Consider the following 19,752-nt stretch of genomic DNA (forward strand, 5'->3'; position numbering starts at 1 on the left):
TCAAAACGGTCAACCAGTTTACCTATCTCGGCTGCACCATTTCATCAGATGCAAGGATCGACAATGAGATAGACAACAGACTCGCCAAGGCAAATACCGCCTTTGGAAGACTACACAAAAGAGTCTGGAAAAACAACCAACTGAAAAACCTCACAAAGATAAGCGTATACACAGCCGTTGTCATACCCACACTCCTGTTCGGCTCCGAATCATGGGTCCTCTACCGGCATCACCTACGGCTCCTAGAACGCTTCCACCAGCGTTGTCTCCGCTCCATCCTCAACATCTATTGGAGCGCTTTCATCCCTAACGTCAAAGTACTCGAGATGGCAGAGGTCGACAGCATCGAGTCCACGCTGCTGAAGATCCAGCTGCGTTGGGTGGGTCACGTCTCCAGAATGGAGGACCATCGCCTTCCCAAGATCGTGTTATATGGCGAGCTCTCCACTGGCCACCGTGACAGAGGTGCACCAAAAAAAAGGTACAAGGACTGCCTAAAGAAATCTCTTGGTGCCTGCCACATTGACCACCGCCAGTGGGCTGATATCGCCTCAAACCGTGCATCTTGGCGCCTCACAGTTTGGCGGGCAGCAACCTCCTTTGAAGAAGACCGCAGAGCCCACCTCACTGACAAAAGGCAAAGGAGGAAAAACCCAACACCCAACCCCAACCCACCAATTTTCCCCTGCAGCCGCTGCAACCGTGTCTGCCTGTCCCGCATCGGACTTGTCAGCCACAAACGAGCCTGCAGCTGGCGTGGACTTTTACCTCCTCCATAAATCTTCATCCGCGAAGCCAAGCCGAAGAAGAATCTAGGCCATCTATACAAATTAAATTATCTGCCATTAATGAAGAAATTACAAGAGATAGTTAACATTTTGGATGCCTAACCTATGCCATTCCCCAAAATCTGTGTCCAGCAAGGACAGGTGAAAAAGATTATTATCTATAATAAGACTAGCCAAGGAAAAACTATTAAAACCAATGAATTTAAATGATTTTATGATTATTGATGTTCATAACTAAAATGAAATTATTTTCCCAAAATATCAGATGGTTTATCAGTGGTTTAGAAATAAGGATTGGTGGTAATGTGACAAACTGAACAAAACAATCAGAATTACAAGTCTTGAAAATATTAAGAAAGTTCTTCAAATTGGAAAAGTTGGACAAATTATGTTGCATGTATTTTGAGAGGGAGTATTCCCACTTCCAGAGTGGTGCACTATTTATTAATAGATTAATATAGATTTGTAAATCCGCGACACATTTCCTTAGAGAAAATTTGGAAATAAAGCATTTGTAAATTGAAAAAAATTAGAATAAAAGGGAAAAAAGTGAGAAAGTGGTAATTGGATTAGAAAAGAAAGGACTGAAATATTTTCACATTTGAAAAACACCAAAAAAGCCTCAACAAATAATACCTATGAATAAGACCATGTTGAAATAATATTTCAGAACCTGTCAGCCACAAATAAACATTGCTAATCTGGTATTTTTTTGTTTGAAAAATGAGATACATCTTTATGAAAGGAGTTTTGCTTGCATTTAATTTGTTTTATTAAATACGAACACTTGAACAACAGCATTTCTTCATTTACTCTGATAACAAAATCTAGGCCAATATACACAGCACAACTTTTCTAATATCTTAGAACAAAGCAAATCGGTCAAAAAAAATCAAAATTATTATAAAAGACAAAAATGTGAATTCTGAATGGAAAATAAACATTTTGCAACAGGTACCCAACGAACCCCATTATAATGACCTATTTTAGCAAATACATTTTTTCAATTTGTTGAAGAACATCAGAATGTTTTTATCAAGCTCTAAAGGCATCCTGGCATACTGAATCAATTTTAATATGTCTGAATGCAAGAGTCCTATATATTCTTATTGAAGAGTGTGTCCTGTATATCGATTACTTCTACGAAAACAAGGGATTTTTGAGGTGGTTTGCTTTAATTTTCAAATCTTCTTCTGGGATTAATAATGGTACAATTCAAAATATTCAAATAAAAAATAATTATATTTAACCTTGCTGGAACTTGTGAATGCACGAAGCTGCAGTACAATGCCAATCCTACATTTCACCCTATATTTGACACTGTTAGACCATGGTGGATCATGTGAAAGATCAAATTGCACCTTCTGACTTCCATGCAGCTAAAAAAAGACTGGCCAACATAATGCTCCACGTTAAATTTTATATTAAAATGGTTTGTGGATCACTGTAATGTTCATTACACAAGTAGTGCAAAGGCTGCAAATTTCAGTTGTGAAGTTCACCAAATTTTTGGGGGGGGGGGTTCCCATTGCTGTATTAAAACTGATGCCATTCTCCATTACATATTGGAAGTTCTCCATGCTGTGTGATCTTGAAAGGTAATTTTTAAAAAGGGACGTTGCTCCAGACAAACAACACTTTAAGGCACAGAAGAACGAATGGATGTTTTCATGAAGGAAGTAATCAGGAAAGTACTCCTAAAGAGTGTCAATGGGATCAGTACAGACTGTAGGAATCATGAATTTTGTATGTGGGAATGAAAAAAATCCCTTCAAAGCATCTTTAAGTAATTCTGCAGGACATTGTAAGGGAGGTCTCCAAGGATATGCATGCAATTTCTGAATGCTTGAAATCTGGGAAAGCCTGCCACGAATGTAAATACCTGTCCCCCTCAGCCAGCTCCTCTGACTTGAAGGAAAAGCAGATTATTCTGCTCTCCTTGATGTGAATTTTGGATGACCTCTCTCACACATAATCAAACTCTCAGATGTGCCAGAGATCGACAATAGCTCGGCATAATCTTGAGGCCCAGAACCTGACGGTGACCTTCATAATAAAACAGCCAAGTATACACAACATTTTATTTGCAGCTTTATGCAGTACAAGATCTTAGAGTAGATAAGAAAAATTGTTTCAGTGTTAGTCCTCTAAAGAACATATTTTCTTGGAAATGCTGCATTATTGTTGATAACTTTTGCAGTCTTATAAATCAGAAGAACATTCAAAATATGACATTATACCTGCTGAAAAGTTTCCAGACAAACATTGAGGGAACCAAAAATGTGTACAAAATTGTTTTTATCCTAGTTAACCCAATAATCACCATTTCTTTAGAGTAGTGTGAATGAATATCCCCTATTTTAATTAAATATTTCCATTATGCTTTTTTTTTCTTATTGATATGGAGCAAATTAATGTGGAATAAATGTGGAGCAAATAATGCCATTAGTTTCAAGTTAATGATGGAGAAAGGATAGGTCAGGGTTTTGGGTTGAGATTCTAAATTGGTGAAAGGCCAATTTTGAGGAAATAAGAAATGATGTAGAATGCATGGATTGGGAAAGTTTTTTTTTCCCCAGGTAAGGATATGCAAGGTAAATGAAGACCTTCAAAGGTGAAATTTTGAGAGTACAGAGTTTGTATGTTCCTGTCAGAATCAAAGGCAAGATTAGCAGGTACAGGGATCCTTGGTTGACAAGGGATATTGGGGATCAAGGTCAGAAGAAGAGAGGTGCAGAGTAGGTATAGGCGACTGTTATGCCTCTTGGGAGGCCTCTTATATAAATTAGAGATGCAAGATTCAAATAACAAAGGAGACTTTACTCACTGATGCCTTCTACCATCTCAGGAGATTGTTCACATACACATCTATACATATGCCCTACAGTGGTGCACTACAGCTACTACAGTGAGAAGGGTGTATTCTTAGGATAATGTGAACTATTTTGTAACCGCCTAACTATATAACACCCCTCCTTCTCAAGATAAAGAAAAAAAGTGTTATCACTTTCTTTCTAGTGCAACTTGAGTAACTGAATTGTACACTCATTTATTTACACAACTATTTTTAAATAGTTCTTATCGATATCGCACTGGTGCCTGTATGTTCCTTCACCATCTTGTGGATTTGGCTGCAGCCGTTGGGCTCGGTGTTGCTGGTGCACATGTATGTGATGTAGTATGTTGTGCTTCACCTGACAACTGTTGTGTTGATATTTTGGTATTAGAGATTGTGGTCTCTTCACTTAATAACTCACTTGATATTGGTGTTGCAGGCTTTGCTGGTGTTAAAGCTTTCTGCTTCATCACATCTTGTGTCAGCCGGATATGAATTCTGTTCTCCTCAACTGATTGCCAGAGTCTGTCTGGACAATGTATGATCTCAGCTTCCCTGATGACCTTTGCTGGGGTCCATGTTTTCAATATCGGCTCTTGAATATGCACATGCTGCCCTCTGAAGATTTCTGGCAGTGTTTCTGCATGTTTGTTATAATGCTGGTGTCCTTCTTGAGTGTCAGCCCGTCTTCTTCTGGTCTTCTGTATTTTGCTTGGCAGAGTTGTTTTACTGGGGACTTCACGTCAGCCCATAAAGGTGTTGCTTGTAATGTTAGAAGAGTTGGATGTGGGTCTTCTTTTGTTTCTCTCTTGATTCTCGGTGAACAAGTCTGCTCCCACTGTGGAAAGTACTTCTTAGGAAATTATTTCCTCTTTTTGATGTGTGTTTGTGAACTTTTGGCATATCTGACATGTAGCCACCATATTTTCAATGTTTTTGTATATACCAGTCCAGTACACGACTGACTTTGCATTTCTCCATTCCCATGTGACCATGTATTTTCTGGAGAATCTCTTTCTGCATTGTTCCAGGTATAATCGGTCTTCATCCAGCCAGCAGAAAACCATTCTCCAACAATATGTCATCTCTGATAGACCAATATTGATGTATTGAAGACTGTATCTGCTTTATCCTCTCTGGCCATCCTTGCATTACTTGTTGAGAAAGCATTTGCAACACCTCATCCTTACTGGTTTCTTCTCGGATTTGGCTTAGTTTTTTTTTACTGGTCACACTGATAAGACGATGTATCTTGATCCCCATGTCTTCCATCTCATATTTTTTATTTGGAGGGAGTCGTGACAAGGTGTCAGCAAGCACCATCTCTTTGCCTGGTATGTATTTCAAGATGAAGTCGTAGCATTATAGTCATAGAAGTAATCTCTGCAGTCTAGCTGGCATCTTGTTTAGGGTCTTCCTCTGAATGTGTTCCAGTGGACGATGATCACTTTCCACTATAAACTTCCTTCCATACAGAAACTGGTGACACTTTTCGCATCCGTATACAACCGCCAACAGCTCTCTCTCAATATTGGCTTACCTGATCTCCGCTGTTGTTAGTGTTTGTGTTGGATCATGACCCCTTTTTATTGCTTGATTTAAGTCTTTAGAGTCAAGCGGCCATTTGGTTTTTCTTTGACCACTATGGAATTTACCCAGTCAGTCTGCTCAGTCACTTTGTCTATGACCTGCAAACTTTCCATATCCTTTAGTTCTTGCTCCAGTTTCTTCTAAAGTTCTCGTGATACTTTCCTTGGAGCAGGGACGACTGGTTTTCAGTTTGGATCTATGGCGATGTGAATTCAAAGTCTCCAATGCATCCAACTGGATTATCATCTGGGTGCATGCTCATGAACTCAGCCTTGTTTGTGACTGGAGGTAGGTTCTCCAATGGAGTGTCTCTGTTGATCCTTTTGGATATCTTCTTCATCTGGATCTCATAATTGACAGAGATCAATTGCAACTCCCAGCAGCTATCCAGACCAAGAATTGGTGGTCAGTCTGCATTTACCACGTAGAACGTACAGAGGATGTTCTTTCCCTTATGGCAGCCATTGATCTTAGCTCTCCCTAGCTGCTTAATCATGCATCCACCATAGGCCATTAATGTACATTTGCTGTTTCCAATGCAGTGTCTTTTGGATACCATTTTATTATGTTCTCTGGGAAAATATGGCAGTAGAGTTTGAGTGGAAGGACATTGCTTTGTGATCCAGTATCCAGCTTCACCTTTAGGTTAAATATTGTAGGTTAGTTTCCTCTGTATTTGGATCCTTGTGTGCAACTCACTTCCTTTTTTCATCTCACCCAACATGTCATGAAGGGTGTATGGATTCTATTTCCAGTATCTGGGTGTCAAAATCCTCAATGTTGTTTCCTTTTATGTGATGGATCTTATTCTTGCATTCTTTCTTCACTGATATTACTGTTTTCTTCATACCAGACTTGCTCATCTTTTCCCAGTGGTTTGCTTTACCATGGGCTCTATATTCAGAACTGTATGAGGGGCATTTATTTCGGTCATTGAAGGGGTGTTGTCTACCACACTTCCTGCAGGTCTTGGGGGTTTTCACTTTTCTGATTGTGTTCTTTATAGCATCAACCCTTCCTTCTTTTTGCTGTTGGTGGGTCTGCATAGATGGGGATTTCATTTGCATCCTAGTGGCTTTGAAGGTTCTGGCCAGCTTCAAGCTATCTTTCCCTGACAGACTTTTACACTTTGGGATGGGCACTCCCCCATATTAGTTGGTCAACTAACCTTTCATCTATATGTTTAAATCTGCATTTTGCACATTAATTTTGAGTCTTGTGAGAAAGTTATCAACAGTTTCATCAGTCTCTTGCATAAAGCCTTGAAATTCTTAGACCTGGTGAGAAGCAAACTTTACAAATATCTGCTCTGGATCATTTGTCTCCACCTCTGTAAGCACCCAGCTATTAAATAAGTCAAGGCCTTACTCTCCTGTCCAGAGAAGTATATAACTGACCTTCTCCTCTACTGTTGCATTTTTAAAATAGCTTTTGAAAGCTAAATTGCACTTTTGCTGAAATCTTTTAAACAATTCAACAATGTGTTACGAGCCTAGAGGACCCCAAAACCCAGCAACAATAGATATTCACCAAGACAAATGGCTAAACAAAAGTTGCTTTTAATTATCTTTAGACATGAAAACAGGATCAAACTTTAACTTATTACTATCAACTTACTTAACCTAAATTAACCACCTTCTAATTCTAAGCACGTGTATGTAATGTGTGGGTAAGTTTAGAAAAGTTCTTTGATTTACAGTCGAATTTCATTTCTCATTCCTTCAAGTTCACTGGTTGCAGGCAATTCTTATACTGTGCACGGAATTTAACATTTATGAAGTTCATCAGGCTTTGGTGCTTGAAAAGTAAATGGTTACCGCTCAGGAAGGTTCTTGTCAGTTTTCAGAGAGAGCTTTGCTGTTCCTTTTGAATCAGCCATTTCAGTGTCTTGCTGATGAAACTTGCCCCTTCATGGTTCTCCAGATGATAACCTCTTTCTTTCATGTCACCACAAAGTTCCTTTCTTTTTCTTTTATTCCAAGTGAAACATTAGACAGCCAGTCCTCTCCTCTTGCATGAACCACAAGAGCTTTGACCAGGCCATCTTACAACTGGGGCTTTCCAAAAGCTTGTCAGCTTGTCCTGTTTTAGTCCAAGCCGTTGTCTGCTGGCTGTTACACTGTACAAGTGATCTCTCTCTCTCTCCCTCTCTAAGAGAAAGCCTACTTGACTCTCTTTCAGCTTGTAAAACCACATGACCCTCTCAGAACAGCAGCTCTCTTCCAGACAGCAGTGACTCCGGCATGCTCTTCCATCTGTTTCCTTTTGCAAACAACACTCCATTAGTGAAGTCTCTTGAGCACTCTTCAAAAGCTCTGTACCGATACATCTACCATGGGGCAGAGTTCCAGTATATTAAATAAGATCTGTTTTAAAGTGTTTGTATGTGACCTATTCTAAAACCTTTCCCAATTTATCTCCTAAAAACATATCTATATACGCTGTAACAATAGATATAACAAATTATCTGCATATAAAGAAACCCTCTCTCCCCTCTCTGGATACCATGGATATTTGTAGAATCTCTTAGAGCAATTACTAAGGGTTCCAAAGCTAGGTTGAATAATAAGGGACTAAGAGGACAACCTTGATGTGTACTGCTATGTAACCTAAAATAAGGAGATTTATAGTTATTAGTAATAACTGCCACAATAGGAGCTTGGTAAATTGGTTTGATCCAAGTGTTAAATCTGCCCAAGACCTTGAACAAATGAGGCCATTCCACACTGTCAAAATCTTTTTTCAGCTTCAAGTTAAACATTCTGGTAATTTGGATGGAGTGGAATAAATAATGTTCAATAATCTTCTAATATTAAAATAAGAGAATCTATTCTTAATAAACCTAGATTGATCTTTAGAGATAATTTTAGGCAAGATATTCTCAAGTCTATTACCAAAATCTTGCATAAGTAAGGATTCAGATTATAATTAAACCAGTCTTATACAACTTTATCCCCTCCTGCACTCAATATTTTGATTTATGAAGGTTAATATGCAAAAAGCTCTCTTTACAACCCTATCCACCTGTGATGCCATGTAAACAAATTTAGAAATGTAAACAAACTGACTGAAATAATATATAGAGAGAAATCAAAGTGCAAAAGTAACAGTCCTTAAATGAGTCTCTGATTGAGTTGGTTGTTGATGAGACTGATGGTGGACGGGTAGCAGCTGTATATTTGAATGTCACCTTGTCCTGCAGCTTAGATCTGTGGCTGAATAGATCCCTCTGTTCTTCCACACTCCTCAATTCCCAACCATTTACCATCTATGTTCTTTTTTTTGGCTTGTCCTTCCAAAACAAAACACCTCACACTTGCCTGCATTAAGTTCCATCTGCCACTTTTCATCCCATATTTCTAGCTGGTCCAGATTCCACTGTAAATTTTGAAAACCTTCTTTGCTGTCCACAACATCTCCAATCTTTATGTCATCTGTAAACTTGCTGATCCAATTTACCACATTATCACCCAGATCATTGATAATAGATGACAAACAACAATGGACCTAATACCAATCCCAGAGGCAGGTCACTAGTTACAGGCCTCCAATCTGAGAAGCACTAGTCTCTGGCTTCTCCTATCCAGTTATTGTTAAATCCAGTTCACTACTTCACCGTGAATACCTAGCATTTGAACTCTCCTGACTTATCTTCCTTGCAGGACTTGGTCAAAGGCCTTACTAAAGTCCATGTAGACAATATCCATAGTCTTTTCTTCATTAACTTTGCTCATAACCTCCTCGAAAAACTCAGATTGGTTAAGCATGACTTACCATGCTCAAAGTCATGTTGATTATCCTTAATCAGTCCTTGGCAATACAAATAATTGTATATCCAAGAACTTACCTACTACTGACATCCAGCTCACCAGCCTATAATTTCCAGGGCTATTTTTGGTTGTTTTTTTTTAAACAACAGAACAACGTGAGCTACCCTCCAATCCTCTGGCGCTACACCCATGGCTAAAGATATTTTAAATATTTCTGTCAGAGCTCTTGCAATTTCTACACTAGCCTCCCTCAAGGTCCAAGGGAATAGGTTGTTAGGCCTTGGGAATTTATCCACCTTTATTTGCTTTAAGACAGCAAGCACCTCCTCCTCTTTCATCTGTATTAGTTCCATGACTTCATTGTTTGTTTACCTTATTTCCTACAACTCTGTGCCCATTTCCTGAATGAATACTGATGGGAAAAGAAACATTTAAGGTCTCCCCTATCTCTTTTGGCTCCCACAAAGCCAACCATTCTGATCTTCAAAGGGACCAACTTTATCTCTTACTCTATCAGTAAAAAACCCTTAGGATTTTCCTTCACATTGTCTACCAAAGCCACCTCATGTCTTCTTTTCACCTTCCGGATTCACATTGTCTGCCAAAGCCACCTCATGTCTTCTTTTCACCTTCCGGATTCACATTGTCTGCCAAAGCCACCTCATGTCTTCTTTTCATCTTCCGGATTCACCTTGTCTGCCAAAGCCACCTCATGTCTTCTTTTCACCTTCCGGATTCACGTTGTCTGCCAAAGCCACCTCATGTCTTCTTTTTACCTTCTTGATTCACATTGTCTGCCAAAGCCACCTCATGTCTTCTTTTCACCTTCCTGATTTATTTCTTGAGGCTTTTCTTTTTTTTTAAATATATACTCCTCAAGTACCTAATTTTCTCCATATTGCCAATACCTGTTATACACACCTCTCTTTTCTTCTGAACCAGATCCCCAATTATCCCTCAAAAACCAAGGTTCCCTATGCCTTATAACCTTACCTTTGATCCTGACAGGAACATATAAACTGTACACTCAAAATTTCACCTTTGATAGTCCTCCATTTACCTCACAAATCCTTGCTGGAATAAAACTTATCCAATTCCATGCATTCCAGGTCCTTTCCATTTCTTCAAAAATTGGCCATTCTCCAATTTAGTATCTGAACCCAAGGCCCAGACCCATCTTTCTCCATAATTAACTTGAAACTAATGGCATTATGATCACTGGACCCAAACTGTTACCCTGTACATACTTCTGTCATCTGTCCTGTCTCAGTCCCTAAAGGAGATCCAATATTGCATTCTCTCTCATTGGTACCTCAATATATTGATTTAGAAAACTTAGCTGAACACATTTGACAAACTCCAAGCTATCCAGCCCTTTTACAGTATGTGGGAAATTAAAATCCCCTACTATAACAACCGTATATTTCCTGCAGCTGTCTGCTATCTGTCTACAGATTTGCTCCTCCAATTTTCATTAACTATTGGGCAGTTTATAATATGATCCCATAAGTGTGGTCTTACCTTCAACCATATAGCTTCAGTTGACAAGTCGTCTGATCTGTCCTGCTGGAGTACAGCTGTGATATTTTCCCTGATGAGTAATGCGATTCCTCCCACTTTCATTCCTCCCGTTCTGTTGAGTCCAAAGCAATGGAAGCCTGAATCATTGAGCTGCTTGTCCTGCCCCTTCTGCATCCAAGTTTCATTAATGGCCACAATGTCATTATTCCACTTGCCAATCCATGCTCTAAGCTCGTCTGCCTTTCCTACTATACTCCTTGCATTGAATTAGATGCACTTTAGTAAATTTCCACCTCCAACAACCCGCTGACTTTTGACGGTCCATGTAATTTTCACATCAACCTTTTTCTCGTCCACTCCTCCATCTGCTCTGGCATTCTAGCTCCCATCCCCTGCAATCAGCATCAAGTTTCAGGCTATCTTATATTTTTATTGTGACCTGTTGTAATGGGCAGTTACAGTTTCCTTTAGACTTTTTTTTGGAATTTTTTTTATTTAAAAATTTCAACCATGTAATTATACATTTTATATAATGTATACTTAATTAAATTAAAGATTACACAGTATTAAACCCCCTTCCCCATGATAAAAATTATAATAGACATGAAATATAATTATATAAAAAATACGAAAAAGCAGAAATATAGAAAGAATATTATTCTGGATTGCACAGAAGATTAACTCATGCATTGAGATCTTACAATATTTTTAATAATATATGATTTTTAGGGAAGAGAATTATTACAGGTCTTAAGAAGGAGGAAGTACATTTATCCCTAAACTTTGCATATACAGACTCTAAATTTGTACAAAAGGTGGATATTTATTTTGCAAGTTATAAGTGATTTTCTCCAAAGGAATACAGCTCTGAATTTTTTCCATTAGACTTTAACAAAGATGTCCAATAAAAAGTCCATTAAGAGCAGTTAAAGAAACAGATTTTATGGTAGAATTGCCGACTTCTGGAGAACATAGTGAGGTTTCTAGATTATACCCTACATCAGTGAACAGTAATTATTGTCTATTTAGTTGCTTGCAGTTGCGGGGACAACATAAAACTCAATTTGATGCTTTGAAGTATTCCTTTTCTCAGAAGGTTGTTGCTCACTGGTGCACGAGATGAATAAAAGTTATAAAAAGTCTTAAAAATTGAGATGACAGGAGATATCCAGAAGGTGGTCGTGTTAACAGTAACTAATTATATTAGTCACTACAGCCTCTCAGTTTGATTGATTTCTCCAATGTTTTAAGTGAAATTAGCTGAAGATTGTTTTCATTATTTTACCCCTTCAAAGAGAGTATAGGTGTGGTTGGTAGTCAGTATAGATGATGTCACCTCAGAACGATAATCCTTGGCAAAATTCATTTCCAAATCCATCCCTCACTAAATGCATTGAAACTTTAATCCATTTAGCATGTAAAAAATAATCCCTTTGTGCATATAGTTACAGATGAGGGTTGAGGTAACAGATTCAACAGGTTCCACACTGGATATGAAATAGCATCAAAATGCAAGTTTTTTTTACAGCCAGGAGCAAACATGAAACTGCAGACAAAACTCGCACACACGAACTGATGTCACTAGCATGCAAGTTCACTAAACCACCAATAACTGGAGAAGAAATTTAAAATTACTGAGGGTGAAAACCAACTGCACCTACCACCCTCCAATGCACAACACATAGATTAAACTATCTCGCGAAAGATTCTAATGTACAAGTTAAAACAGGTGAACAATAATGATCCCCCAAGTACCTACCACAAATAACCCCCCCATGGCTTATGGCACAAATCTCACAATTTGTCCTCTACCGCTGCCTGCAGATCATGGTCAAGAGCAACCTTAGGATAACAAAGAGAGACAATCACGTGTGCAGCTTTTTATACTCCTAGGCCAAGAAGATGGCTCAGGTATTAAGTCATGTGACTTCAGGTGAGAACAACCAATCAGAAGGTGGCTTAGTCTGTGAGTGCAGCTTAGTTTGATTTAAAAAAAAATATTTTATAACAATTTTTAAAATCACAACAGTAAAAGACTTCAATAAAAGACTTCAAAAATTACAGAACCACCCCCCCACCAAAAAAGACTGGAGAATGTCAAGATGATAAACTATATGTCATAATTTAAAAAATAATAATAATGCTGGAGGTTACGAAGAGATAGGGTCTTTAGAGAGTCTATTAAACATTCATACCCACATTTTGCAAATATGGGCACCATATTTTCCAAAGTATATGATATTTATTTCATAAATTATAAGTAATCTTCTCAAGTGGGATACAGCTACGAAGTTCCTCATGCCATCTCTCCATCCCTAAATCCATGTCTGATTTCTGATAATAGCTTTACACTTCCTAAAACTGCTAAAGCAATTTATACAAATTCATTTTAGGTTTTATATATCTAATATTACCCAACAAAAATAAAATCGGATCCTGTGGAAACTTAACCCCTGTAATTCATACCAAAAAAAATTCTAACATTGCAACCAAAAACTTTAGGACACTTCCAAATAGAATGTAGAAATGATCCAACTTCTTGACCATAAATCTGATAATAGACGGTTCAATTTTTAATTTTTTTTGAGTCAAATATATTAACTGATCCAAAAAAATTCTATTGAACCAATCTGTATTTAACATGAATAACTTTTGTCATATTATCTCTATATAATGGCATCTAATCTTTCTTATCTATTTGTGTATTCAAATCAGTTTCCCATCTTAATCACAATTTATGCACCCCTATTTTAGGGTGTTTCTTTTGAAGGAAATTATACATGTCAGAGATAAATTTATTCACATTACTATTACGAATCAATAATTTTAATTCACTTTGACTAGGTAACGTCAAAGTCAGACCTGTTTTATCAGTCAAAAAAAGGGTTCAACTTGATAATAACAGTAACTGAGTTTGATTGACCTTTGACCTATTACTTTTAACCATTGAGATGGCTCCTGTTTAACCAATGAGGTGATGTTACACATTGTGAAGGAATTCTAAATCATCCTGGTAACAGCAAAAATTAAGTGAGTTTCATGGAGGAAAATCTACAAATTTTATTCTGTCTAACCCATAAGATTGTGAATATGGAGAGATGTTAAGAGGCTTCAAGAGCATTCGGACAAGCTAAGTGAGAGGACAAGAACATGGGAACACATTAAATATAATGTGGAAAAAGTAAAGTTCTCTATTTTGGTGCACATAACAGAAAAGTCAGATAGTTTGTTATATGCAAGTGACTGTGTGATTCCACTCTATAGGGAAGGCACATACATTTCCATTTATATCAAAAGAGTTTGAGTATAAGAGGTAAAGACATTTTATTGCATTTATAAATGATACTGATGAAATTAAACATGACTATTGTGTAGAATTTTGGCCTCTACCCAAGTAGGGGTATATTTACCAATGAAGATTCACTGGCATGGTTTCAGGGATGGCTGTTGCATGAAAAATTGAGTCAACTGGGACTGCCATTCTTCTAAATGTTAAAGATGTAGCAGCGCACATCCCTGTTAGCAAACCGGACCCATTTGTACCACCGCACTGGCTGGGCAGCTGCAGAAGATGGCACCATCAGGGCTTACTCACTGCCTCATGGCTTAGGCTACCACTCACGCCCCAGGCCAAGTGATGACATCACCGCTATGCGGAGGGGAACTTCCATTAGCTTTAAAAGGACGCAGACAAAGTTCAAATAAACAGTTCTACTGGAAACCTCACCGAGTTTAGTGGTGTTTTCTGTGTGTAGCAGCTGCTATAAAGAGATCTAATTGTAGCCTGCAATATTCTTCAGAGGATGGCACAGAAATGATATTTCCTCTGCCCAGGAGAACAAGGATTAAGCAATTTAAGATTGAGAATGAGAAAGTCCTTCACTTAGACAATGGTGAACAGTTACTTCAGCCTTCAACATGCTGCTTAATTCATCTTAATGAGAGTCGTAATCAGAATTCCATTTTAAAATTTAGATAATACAGCATGGTTACATACCATTTTGGCCCACAAGTCTAATTTACACCCAAGTAACCTACATCCCTGTTACGTTTTTAACGGTGGGAAGAAATTGGAGTCCCCAGAGAAAACCTACACAGACACAGGGAGAAAGTACAAACTCCTTCCAGACAGTGCAGGATGCGAATCTTGGTCCCGATCACTGGTGTTGTAAAGGCGTGGTACGAAGCCCACCGTGCCACCCACCTAATCTAATTTTACATTTCAATCTTCAATTATCATTCACAAAATTTTACTTTATTGTTATCTGGTATCCTTTAGGAATTGTACTTCCTAACGTACAGAGAAAAGGAGATGCTTAAGCATACACAGTAAAAGGTTCTGGAGAATTTGTGTTCTGCACCTGTCTCATCTTCAATTCTGCTTCACCTTATCGACGTGGCTCATTTGCTCTCACACAACAAAAAGTGAGAACAACATCTCGGAGATCAAAAATATTTCTGCTTCCAGAAAACTTACTGAAGGTTCAAGCACCATAGATTAAAACAGTCGCTGATGTTTCTCTGAAGTGACATTTGAGTGGTAAGGCATTGTGTACACTATCAACTATTTATTCATTATTTATGACTACGAATGGTTTTACTTTCTGTGAAAGACATTTCTGGTTCCAGGTAAATATCATGAGTAAAGCAATCTAACCATGTGTGTTCAGTGGCTTCTTAAATAAAGTTCTCTATTCAGGATAAATGTGAGACACGAGAAGCACAAACATGGTCTGTGAAGTAAATAGTTAGATAAACAACGTGGCTCACATTGGAGGTGACATTGAATGGACAGATGAAGCAATCATCTAGTGCACAGAATGTCCCAGATGGGACAGGGACCAATGCAAAAGAAGAGGTGGGATTGCAATAATAATAAATACATTAAGGCATTAAGGAGGGAGACTCTTTAATGATGCCACGTGAATGCAGCTTAGAAACCAAAAGGAGGCAAGTGCATACTATTATCTTCCAAACAGTGGGCAAGGGAGAAGCCGGCAAATCACAGAGAAATGCAAAAAAAATAATCCAGCATGCTCAATCCTTTGGTGATTCTGGATCAGCAGATGTTATTTTGTTTATACTATAAATACATATTCAGTCACTATTTATAGAGGTGAATCCTCAAAGTTTCATGGTAGTACGGGAAACTGAACCAGGTTAGTTGAAAGTGATTCGTGGCCCTGGTAAGTGTTCGGTGTGTGTGTGGAGTCTGTCGACCCAGTGAGTTGGAAGAGGTGGCACAAAGTTGTAGATCGGTCAGTGAAAGAGAATGGAAATGAGGTCCAGGTGGGTGGAAAATGGAAATTTCTTCTGGTGAGCCAATTGCCATGCACTGGCATTTATGAAAGGTTGGTTAACAGCCTACCGGGAGTTTGCTGCAAATGGAAGCAAGGAGTTTCAATTTTCCCCAACAGTTTGCTTGAATGTTAAAGGCTTGGAGGAGGAGATATTTTTGAAGATCCAGCCAGGACAGCTTTTTGAGTCAATCTATGGATAATCTGACAGTAGAGGTGTTGATACAGGATCTAATATTTGGAGAAGGATCAGTGAAGGAGCATTTCAGAAATAGAAAACAAAAGTCGATAAATTTCACACTTGTGCAGAGGAATAAGGAGTGACCTGATCTTAAGGTCCTGAACTAGGGGAATGCTGACTTCAATGTGATAAAAGTGGACAGAAGGAAGAAATTGCAAAGCATCTGGACAGAAGTTATTCCATCAGGCAGACACAGCATAGACTGAGATCATATTTAATTAATTTACTGGAGTTTCTTGATGATAGAATAAACACAGTGGATGTGGTACACTTGAATTTCCTGAAGACATTTGTTAAGGTGCCATATAAACAGCTTATGCATTAAATAATGATTCATGGAGTTGGGGTAAATGTATTAGCATAGAGAGAAAATTGGTTAACCAATAGAAACCAGAGAGTTAGAATAAATAGATCTTTCTCTGGTTGGAAATCAGTGGTGAGCAGAGAGCCACAGGGATTGGTCCTGGGCCCACAATTGTTCATGGTAAACAAAAACAATTTGGAGGAGGGGGTCAAGTGCAACGTATTTACGTTCAAGTTTACGAATTACATCAAATTCAGTAGAATAGCAAATTGTGTGGAGAACAGAGTCTTCAGACAGAGATGTAGTTAAGATAAGTGAATGGGAAAGGGTCTGACTAATGGAGAACAATATTGGTAATTGCATGGTCATCCGCTTTCAAAAGAAAAAGAGTAAATCATGCAACATTTAAATGGTGAAAAACTGTGGCAGCTATTGCACAGAGGGACTTGGGAGTGCTGAGAAATGAATCATAGAAAGGATAGTTTACAGATGCAGAAGATAATCAAGAAGTCACTTAGGATGTTGTTCTTTATTACTTGAGGGATTGAATTTACGAGCAGGGAGGTTCTGCTGCAGCTGTACAGGGTACAGGTGAGGTTTCTCTTGAACTACCATGTGTCGTTCCGGCCTTCATTCTGGAGAAGAGATGTACGGGCTTTGGAGTTGGTGTAAATGAGGTTTACCAGTTTTATTCAGGAAATAAAGGGCTTTTGAGGAGGTATTGGATTGCCTTGGATTATGCTCATTAGAGTTCAGAAGGATGAAGAGGGTTCTTAGAGGAACATGTAAAAGTATGATGTGAATAGATAAGACAGAAGCAAAGATTGGTTGTATTCACTGACATGTGAGGCTAGAACTAGTGGGCATAGTGTGAAGGATTATATGAGAAGATTTAAGACTAAGAACTGGTTCTTCCAGAAAGTAATGACTTCATGGAATTCTCTGCCCAATGAGGCAGTAGAGGAAAGATGGCCAACTCCAACTCCTTTCCTATGTTCCAAGTAAACTGGGAGCAATTGCATGCAGGGAAATCTACAAGTCAATCAAAATGAAATGGAGAGAGTACAGGGCTGATGTGTTCTACTTGAGAAAAGTAAGGGGGCAATACTTGGTTAAAATGTGCATAGAATCAGAATCAAAATTTATTGGCATGAACGTGTCACAACATTTATTGTTTAACGGCAGTATCATAGTGCAAACATTTATATAAATCACCTCACAAAATAAATAAAAAATAGTACAAGAAAAAGGCAAAGTGAGGCAGTGTCTGTGGTTCATTGTTCATTCAGGAATCTGATGGCAAAGGGAAAGAAGCTGTCCTTGTACCCCTGAGTGCTCACCTGCAGGCTCTTAGACCTTTCTCCCCTGATGGTAGCAGAATGATGAGGGCTTGGCCTGGGTGGTGGGGGTCCTTGAGGATACAGACTGGTTTCTTAAGGCACCATCTCTTGTGGATGTCCTCGACGGAGTGAATAACTGGAATGCCGCAGGCCGAGTCAAACACCCTCTGGAGTTTTTTTTCTTGTCCTGAGCATTGGCACCTCTGTACCAGACAGCAATGCAACCAGCCAGAGTACTCTCCAAGGGATGCATGTAGAAGTTTTCAAAGAGTCTTGGGTGACCTACCATATCTCCTCAAGCTCCTCACAAAGGAGAATTTAACCCTACTATAAAGTGATGCTTTTTTGGTGGATGAACAAGGACGGGATGTACATTAGGATTACTAGGAAATACAGAGGAACAGAGAGACTTTGGTGTGCAAGTCCAAGATGACAAGAGCAAAGAAATGCTGCATTCATAGAACAGGCCCTTCAGCTCTCAATGTTGTGCTGACCTATATATTCCTACCAAAAATAAACTGACCTTCCTACCTCATAACCCTTTATTTTTCTTTAATCCATGTGCCCAAGGGTCTCTGAGTCAACAACCCTCTGAATTGCCAAGCCTCTCCAGGTAAGGCATTCCAGCAACCCACAATTCCTTGTTTGAAAAGAACCCCAATGTCTCCCCTAAAGTTTTCTCCCTTCACTTTGTATAGATGTCTGTGGTGAATCTGTGTCATGCTCAGTCCTTCACTGTGGTTAGTTTGCTTTACTGACATTGGACGTGTATTATCTCCACCACTGAAGACACACCCCTTGGGTATAACTGTGTATGCACCCATTATCATTCATTATTGTACCACTAGTTTCTGCTAATAAAAGCCATGATTCCTGGTTAACTACACAGCCTTCATTAACTGGCACTTCAATTTTATCATTAGAAATGGATGCAGCACTCAACCCAGAGCAGCTGATAATCGACCATTCTGCCCCAAGGGCCAGAGAAATCTTCAACCACTGGGTTGCTTGTTTCAATTATTACATAGCTCGGAACAACATGGTTGATGAGGCGATACAGTGGGACCACCTGAATTCCTTATTGGGTGAGATTCCTTTTGCTACAACGCGAGGAGCTACGACTCTGGCCATAGCCCGGGAACGTCTGATTGCTTACTATGCGGCGCAACAGAATGTGGTACTTGCCCAGCACCAGTTGCTGACTCGACACCAGAAACCCGGGGAAAGTGATGCTGCCTATGCACTGGCTCTTGACCCGCTGGCAAACGAATGCGATGTCAAGGCAGTCAATGCAGAACAGCACCGCAATGCTTTGCAGCTGGATGCTTTTGTCAACGGAATCGACTCCAGTTACATCCATCAGAGGCTACTAGAGATAAAGCCCCTGGCCTATGGCCAGCAGTCACACTAGCCAAAACATTGAGAAGTGCTATGCAGTCCAGTGAAATGCTGGAAACTGAAAAAGAAACATCCAGGAATGCTGGACCCCTGAAGAAGAGGAAGGGATGAACCCCTGGCAAACGTTACTTCTGTAATAAGAGCTGGCAGTCCAGACAGAAGTGTCCGGCTTGATTCTCTACTGTGGGAAACACGGCCCCTTCACTAAAGCGTGTAGGGTGAAGAACACTCCCACCGATAAGAAGAAAAGCGCCAAGAAAATTCATCCTGGAGCCGCTGCAATGGAAGATGACTACGAAAGGGGGAATCTCCAGACGAGCTCGCTGAATCGACTTCAAGTGACGGCGAGGTGAGATCGACACAAAGTTCTCTTGCGATACCTCAATTGACTGTAAAGCTTGGGGGTTGTTACAGACTGGAACGGTCGACTATGAAGGGGGAGGTGAATGGTGAGACTGTCGATTGCTTAATAACCTCCGGCAGCACTGACAGCTACATTCATGAAAAGGTTGCAAAAGCCTTAAATTTGTGGAGATATCCAGCGAACCAATGGATATCTGTGGCTTGTAGCGAACTTAAAAAGACTATATGGGACAAGTGTAAAGTTACTCTGAACTTGCAGGGACATTGTCTTGCTGATGTTTGGCTTTTCGTAATGCCTGATCTC

At 39.2% G+C, this 19,752-nt stretch overlaps 1 long non-coding RNA gene across 1 annotated transcript in view; it reads right to left on the minus strand.

Annotated features, from left to right (window-relative positions):
• LOC138760160 (uncharacterized) overlaps nucleotides 1-10,575 on the minus strand; it is a 32,054-nt gene extending 21,479 nt beyond the window's left edge. Inside the window, exon 1 of the long non-coding RNA XR_011355474.1 lies at nucleotides 10,506-10,575. This is a non-coding gene — a long non-coding RNA (uncharacterized lncRNA). The remainder of the gene's footprint in view (nucleotides 1-10,505) is intronic.
• Between the last annotated feature and the right edge of the window lie 9,177 nt (nucleotides 10,576-19,752).

This window comes from Narcine bancroftii, chromosome 4 (assembly GCF_036971445.1).
Source record: "Narcine bancroftii isolate sNarBan1 chromosome 4, sNarBan1.hap1, whole genome shotgun sequence".
Classification (NCBI taxonomy): domain Eukaryota; kingdom Metazoa; phylum Chordata; class Chondrichthyes; order Torpediniformes; family Narcinidae; genus Narcine; species Narcine bancroftii.